Genomic DNA, 8,006 nt, shown 5'->3' with positions numbered 1-8,006 from the left:
AAACTTATAAACATGTTTCTGTATTTTAAGTAAAAAACAAAGTTTTCTTAAATTGTATAATTTCTTTATTAAGCTATAAAATGTTTGAGAAAAACAATGAGACACCTTTATAACACTAATGATTTACGATCCTACCTCCAATCTCTTGTTTCTTGTACTCTTGAATAGTTAATAAAATAACTATACCAAGTTATGCAAAACACACAGCCCTAGTAATTATGAAAGTCAGTAATCATGCAGGAAGAGAGAACATTACTTATTCACGTTCTCTTTGCCCATGCTTTTACAAGAGGCCTACACTGGTAGTTTCTAAGCAGACATGCTACAGTGAAGAGCTGGTTGATACTCTCTGCTATGGAGAGGGGGATAATTGTATAAAAAAGTTTGTTTTCATTTACTCTTCTGATTAATCGCTCAACATGGACCCTGAACCGAGTAACTGACTGTGTCTCTCAAACCTGCTGCTCTGGCATTTGAGTCTGTTTAGACAGAAATGCTTGTCTGTAAATTTTACAGTAATTAAATAATGATTATTGAGGAGTTTGATGATAAAACAAGTGATCAGGAGAGGATTTATCAGTATGCACTACTGTCAATGAAATTCATGGTTAAATTCATTTAAATATAATTAGTTCCCAGATATTTAATTCAGACTCTTGTCTATATTGACATACTGTGGTGATTCGGTTGTTAACACCGATTTTAGAACATCTAATTTATTAAACCAAGGCACAGGCCAAAAACTGTTAACTCTTTGAAGTTCGCCTTCCAAAATGCTATCTGATTGTCTGGCCTCCAAAGGTGTCATAAAACTTAGCAAGGAAAGCTATAGTGACTATGCAGTTGTATTATTATTGTGTTAAAAGGTAGTTAAAATGCTTTAAGAATTATTTTTAATTACATAACTTGTGGACACAAATGTAATAGTTATTTTAAGTTTCCCAATAAATCAGAAGTGTTTTTTTGTGTTTTAAATGAATATTATAATCTAATAACTATTTAAATATTATCCTTTGATTGTATTATGATGTGTTTTATATGCTTGTAATCGTAATTTTGTATAGAGAATGAAACTGAAATTCATATGCTTCTCTAATGAATGTAACTAAAGTTATATTGAATTGGAGGTTTAAATGATAAATGTAAAATCCTTTGATAACAAAATAGATGAATACATGCCATTTCTGTGTGAAACGCAACTGTCTATCAAATACTGTGAACCAATGGAAGGACTGACAAGGACTTGTTTACAGTACAAAGGAATGCTATATATCGTGTTATTTAAACTCAAAAGAAGGATTTTCTTTTAATTTGGATTTGTGCTCTCTGGATTCTCTCTGATTTCGCTCTTCTGAAGTTCTTCAACGAAGACGTAATGATGTAATCTTCAAAGTTGTCCCGGAGAAGATGACAAAAGCTTTGGCCTACAGCCTTCATGGAGATACTGCATTGCGCTGGTGCACAACTAACTTCTACAGAGAGGACAACCATGTTAAGAAGACTTTGTTTTAAACATCGCACCAACAGAATAAGTATTAAACTTATATTGTGTGTTTACAGATAACTGAACTAAAACCATGCTATTGATATCATCACAATACGTAATGTGCATCAATTCAAATAGATGTGAACACTGTACATTTGTACTTAACGAAACAGTGCGTGATGAACTATTAAGACTGCTTCACTAATGCAGAACTCTATAACCAGAGAGCGCATCAAGGATTCATTATGAACATTTAACAATGCATTACTTTTCCTGGAATGTTTTGTTTTGTTTTGTTTCTTCTTTATACATGTTTTCAACTATGAAGTCTAACCTTTCTTCTACTTCCTTTGAGAATATGAATAAATGTAATAAATTTAATAATAATTTGGATTGTTAGGATTCTTTTTGTCTTATAACAAATACATATTTATGATTGATTTGAAATACTTAGACATACATAATATTAATTGTTAATCTCTTTTCATTATGAATCTAGGGAAAATTAAGCCAGAATCACTAGTTCTCATTGAGGTATTGTGTTTATTATGGTTAATAATTACATTATGGGGTGTAATGGGTATTTTATTTACTGGTAATTGGCAAGGACAGTTGTTACATAAATCCTACATATACAACATAAATATGCATGACACTACTGTGAAGAGGTATGTGAAAAATACAGTGAACAAGGGCTAGGGCTTGGCTGGAGATGCAGTACTGTGTGTCCTTTTGCTATGCAGTGCGTTTTAAACCTGTACTACTCTGAAAAAAATTATTTTAAACAGCGCGTGTGAAAATAATTGGACCAGACGTGCCTGATAAGCACTGAATAAATGAACCGCTAAGGGTTAAATATCACTAACAGAACCTGCGTAAAGGGAGGAGACAAATGTTACTGCTCCATGTGTCACCATACCCAACATTCCTTTCATTATACAGTGTGACTTGTAGCTGGAATACATCTCGCTCTGAAGAAGCAGGGAGGAAGGTGACTGGCATTTCAGATCTGTGCAGTCAATTATATCCTGGGTATCTAGATAAAATCATTGTGTAAGTTGGGTTGTACTTCCTCAGGTGACATCCAGATGCTGATGGAGCCCAAAACAGTAGGGAGAGTTGGCCAAGGTGATGATTATCCTACTTATGGTGGATCAATGGATATTAAAGCGAAGGCCTTCAAGCCCAGTGTAAGATGAATAAATTCATTAATGGACTGCAGTGACTGTCTCTGTATAATAAAAAAAGAAAAGGAAAAAATGATGTTTTATACCGATTCAATGTCATTAGTTTTAGCTTCAGAAACTGTACACAGAATGTTACTCATTAATTTTGTTTAACCTATTTTAAAATGTACTTATTTAGTAACGGTATATTTCTGAGATGTATTGAATACTCACAAATCATTGTAAAGATTGCAAGGAAATTATTTGAGTTTAGACAGGGAGTGCCAATACTTACAGTGCCGGCTAAAAAGTTTGTGAACCCCTTAGGATTTTTACATATTTCACATTTTAAATTTTTTTCAAACCTAAAATGCTATTAGATTAAGTCCTAATAATAGATAACATGATACTTTTTCAACATTTATTCAACATTCACTAACCATGTGTGAAAAAGTATGTGCACCTAGTGGCGACGTGGCTAAACTTTTTGGGTGTTCACTCCTCAGATGTAGCTGACGGGGTGGGGTCTGTGGGGGTGGCGTCCAGGGGGCTGACCTCAGTGGTAGAAGCACTGTCCAGTGGATCTGTTTCTTGTTGGAAGCGATACAAAAAGCTTGCTCTGCGATGTTATCATGGCAAACTTTTCAATTACTTTATTATTAAAGTCAGGAATGTCAGTCATCATGTCTTTTTCAATTGATAACATAGCTAAAGCATTTAATCATTCAGCATTCATACTGTTTCTCACGAAGGTTTTTATCCGTTTCAGTATTGAGAAGCACCTTTCTACCTCTGCTGTAGTCATTGGAGTGGTAATAACTATCTTAAATACTTTTGTAATTTCTGGAAATGTTTTGTCCAAGTTGTTATATATCACCAGTTCAAGCATACTTAATGCATTTTCAGCACTTTTAAAATCTTTAGTTTCATACTCTGTTTGTAAGTCAATGCATAAAGAGGTCTTTCCAAGCACTGGATATGCTTGAACTGTTTCTTCTAGTACACTGTCTGGGAAAGCTATCTGATACTCATCAAAACAGTAAATCTGCAGCAATTTTGCAGCAACAAGGTGCTTTCTGAAGGCAAACTGTTCCTTGGCATGAGAGATTATGATGTCACAAATTTTCAAGGCAGCTGTGTCACAATCTTCAGTGGTATTTGGGCCTCTTCTTTTTCGCATTGGTGGCAGGTCCTCTCAGGGGGGCTGGCTTCTAGTGTTCCAACAGATGCTCAGATGTCCTGAATGCTTTCAACAAATTGAGTGACCGCTGCATTAGCATCAACAGATGTGATATTTCTTGCCTGAAGTTTCCCATAAAAATATCCACTCAGCATTATCTTTTGGAACAAGTACAGGAAGTACAGAAACTCTTTGTCATTGAGGCTATGGCAAAAAACATTTGCTTCTCTAACTGTGATGCTGTCAAAGTCTCCTGAATCGCTGATTGTTTGAAAACACTCCAGCAGATGTTCACGTTCAGTTTTGGGAACAATGTACCTAAAAACTAGTACACTTTGGGAAATATTTGTAATGTCACTGGTTTCATCCACTTAAATAGCAACATAATCTGTGTGTTTCTGTTCCATCACAATATTTTTCCCTGCAAACCTCTAACATGCAGCCTAGAAGTCTTTGAGGTGCCTTTAAAGACAGTGGCCACCTTCAAGAGTGTTTCCATGGCCTTGTCAGTCTTTAAAACAAAATCTACCAGTCCAAGAAACACACCAGGATTAGATGATGATGATGTTTCATCACGACCTTGTAGGGCCAATTCAAAAGCTCTATAGAACTTTATGGACTCAATGATGCGTGTAAGTGTGTGTTGGTTTTTCGATACTTCATTGTGCTTCTTTATGATGTTTCTGTAAGCACTGCTAAGTTGGACAGCAATATTCTCTTTGATTTGGAGGACAGATGTTGCAGGTCTCTAACTCCAGTTCTTGACCATGCTGCATCAGTGTCACCCCGAGCCTTAGCAAAAAGGAGACAAGGAAAGCAAAATAGTGCGTTGTGGCTTTCACTTGCACAACCCCATGGCCTCGGCTTATTCCAGGACTTGTTAAATGTTCGAGTGTACGCTCGTCCTCTGTCACTGTTCACCTGCACTCATTTTATGGGAGGTCTGCTGGGTCCCAACCTTTTGATTTGGAGTTTCTGCCCTTCCTCCAGTATAGCAAAATTATTTGCTAAAATAAATTCTACTGTATTCATATCTTCTTAGAATATTAAAACCTGGCAAAATATATATATATATATATATATATATATATATATATATATATATATATATATATATATATATATATATATGAAATGTACTCAAGTTTAAGGTGTCCCTAAATCCAAATTCAGGAAAACATAATAATAATAATAATAATAATAATAATAATATAATAATTATTATTATTATTATTATTATTATTATTATTATTATTATTATTATTATTATTATTATTATTATTATTATTATTATTATAATTAAGGCCAATGAATGAAAAAAAAAATGTAATCAACAAGTAGATTTAAAAAATGATCCTTGAATGTTACTCTGGGGTTCTTTGTGACTTCCTTGATGATTTTCCAGTATGTTCTTGGAGAGATTTTGGTAGGACGACCACTCCTGGGTAGAGCGACTGTGGTCTTCAACTGTCTCATTTGCAGACTCTGTCTGACATTGGATTAGTCTTTAGAGATGGTTTTGTAATGCTTTCTAGACTGATGAGCATCAATAACTGTTTTTCTGAGGTCCTCAGAGATTTCTTTTGATCGGGGCATGACGTGTTTCCACAGACCTGTATGGTGAAACTTACAAAGTTCCTGATCTTTATATAGGGTGGGGCCTCCCAAACTCAACCCTGAAGATCTACTTAATTATTTAAACACCTGATTCCAATTATACCCTTAATTGAGCTGATAAAACCAGGGGTTCACTTACTTTTTCACATACCCTGAATCTTAATTACTCATTGTTTGTCTAATTCATACATCATTTTGTTTCAAAAGACATTGGTTAATACAAACCCTACTGGATATTTAAGAAAAGATTGGTTTTGATTCAAGAAGGCTATCATGGTAAAACTATGGAATTTTCATAATTATGATTGGGGTTCACAAACTTTTTCTCAGCACTGTATGTCAGCAACTCTGTAGATACTGTACCCACCTCCCTCCTCCCCCCAGCCCTGTGCCAACTCCTGCCAACACATTTGCAAAAATATATATATAAGACTCCCATTGCATAGCAGTTGGAGCAATTTCAAATTTTATGAGGCTGAGACTTGTGTTTACTGTTTCTTCAGTAAAGTTTATACAAGAGCCTGCAGTTAGTAAAATCTAAAATGGCTTCAACTGCTATGCAATGGGAGTCTTATTTCCATCCCTGGTATCATACACACATATATATATATATACATATAGTGAGTTCAAGAAAACCCTGCTTATTTTTTACTTAAAACTTAAAAAATACAGTTGATTTGCAAGGAAGTAAGATTTCTTCACTCTTTTTGTGGCTGTTCTTGATCTTGTAACTCACACAGTCTTGGCAGCAGAATGTTCAATCAGCTGTCAAAAGGATCTGATGGCGGTAACTTGCAAATCTGTGTGGAATGTAAACAATAATAATTAAAGACAACACTTTACACAGCATGCATTATTACCATTATTGTTTTAATCTAAACTTGACTTGTTACATTTACAATAAAATTATGCTTAAACATTTACTTACCTCGTGTTAAATCGGATGTTCTCATTTGAGCGAGCAAAGCATAGCGTTGTTTCGCAGTTATTTCTTCTAATTTGGTTTTCAGTTCTTCCATTTTCTTTGACAAATCTTCAGTTTTCAACAGTGCTAAATCAAGGACTGCAGGTTCTGGTACTGAACAGTAATCACGGGTCAGCAAATTTCCTGAACAGTTCATTGCATCTTCTTTGGCAAAAGGCTCGGGTTTTTCTCTCCTCTCCCAAACACGAAGTCTTGGCTGTTGTTGATGATAGGCGTTCCAGTCATTGCTTCGAGCAGATCACTTTTAACGAAATGTCTACTGCACACTTTTGTGTGTTTCGTTGCTGTAAATTGCTCTCGGCGGATGTTATTGGCCACTTCTTTTTCAGATCTTCATTTACAGAAAAAGAGTGAAAACTTAAAGTCGGGCCGTAACGTGACGAAGTAGAACAAAAAGGGACACACCAGTGCTCTGAGTCGCTTCCCTATCATTACTGATATGTCACACGTTTCGGTTTTGTACCATTGGCACTCATTGTACTAATTAACTAATAGAATAATAACAAAATAATCTTCATCAAATGTGCGTAAACCAAAAATGAGCTCCGATCACCATCAACTACCATCAACTAGTATTAAACAAGAAGTAAGTATGCCGGTACAAATTAAACTGGAAGTCCACTGACGCCATCTTGTGCACAGAGCCCAGTTAACAGCAGTGCCAAACATTAACTACTTTAGATGTGTAATGGCTGCAGTATAGGATAGGTTTAGGGTATTGGTGTTGGGAGAGGATTATTCATTGTTACAATAACATGATAACCAATCAGAGTGCAATGTCTTGACAGGAACATTTGGTGGTACCTTTGTAAGGACAGCTGTTTAACAACGCAACCTATTCTGGTGGTTGGTATAGTGTCACTTTTGCTTAGAAACCTGCGATTGGGTGAAAACAATTTATGGCAACCTATAAAACTCCTGGCAATTACAGCAGTTTGTGAACACAGCAGTAGCCTATAATATATTTAATGTAAGCGACAATAACTTAATAATAATAATAATAATAATAATAATAATAATAATAATAATAATAATAATAATAATAATAACAGCCTGTCAAATGTCGCTAAGGAAAGATATGCAGCGAAGTTAACGGCTGCCATTCTCAAAAACAGTTCCTACAAGTGCCCAACCAATGTGACCCAACGAAATGTGCTGAGGTGCAGTTTTCAGATACCGTATCTACATCTACCTCATTGACAAACCAGGTGTGTTAGTTGTAATAGATTGTAATATACACAGGGGGCCTAGGTGTCAACACTGACCTTTCAAAAGAAGGGAGATTTTTTGGAAACTGAAATATCTTGAATACTGTAATCGTGTTTATCGACTACTGGATTAATTCATATAAATTTACTATAAAAGGAGGAGAAAATGTGAAAATCATATCAAAAATACCAGGAGGAGCACCAAGTCAGGGCACATTGTTTATAAATACACAATTAGTTAAAACGATCTCAAAACCACACAGTAGATTCAGTAGCACCAGCCGTTGTGCTGGATAAGAGAAGAGACAGACACACCCACTAATATAAAGAAAATAACAGATTCAACCACAAATCATATAACGTG

The 8,006-nt window shown here is 35.2% G+C and overlaps 1 long non-coding RNA gene across 1 annotated transcript; it reads right to left on the bottom strand.

Annotated features, from left to right (window-relative positions):
• Positions 1 to 2,280: 2,280 nt before the first annotated feature.
• LOC121322636 lies at positions 2,281 to 6,888 on the bottom strand. The gene is made up of 3 exons (XR_005951065.1): positions 6,378 to 6,888; positions 6,186 to 6,249; positions 2,281 to 2,717 (listed from the first exon to the last, which is right to left on the bottom strand). It is a non-coding gene; the product is annotated as an uncharacterized LOC121322636 (long non-coding RNA).
• Positions 6,889 to 8,006: the final 1,118 nt, after the last annotated feature.

This window comes from Polyodon spathula, chromosome 11, assembly GCF_017654505.1.
Source record: "Polyodon spathula isolate WHYD16114869_AA chromosome 11, ASM1765450v1, whole genome shotgun sequence".
NCBI classification, from domain to species: domain Eukaryota; kingdom Metazoa; phylum Chordata; class Actinopteri; order Acipenseriformes; family Polyodontidae; genus Polyodon; species Polyodon spathula.
The sequence above is the reverse complement of the archived record's forward strand: the minus strand, read 5'-3'. Positions and strand labels throughout refer to the sequence as shown.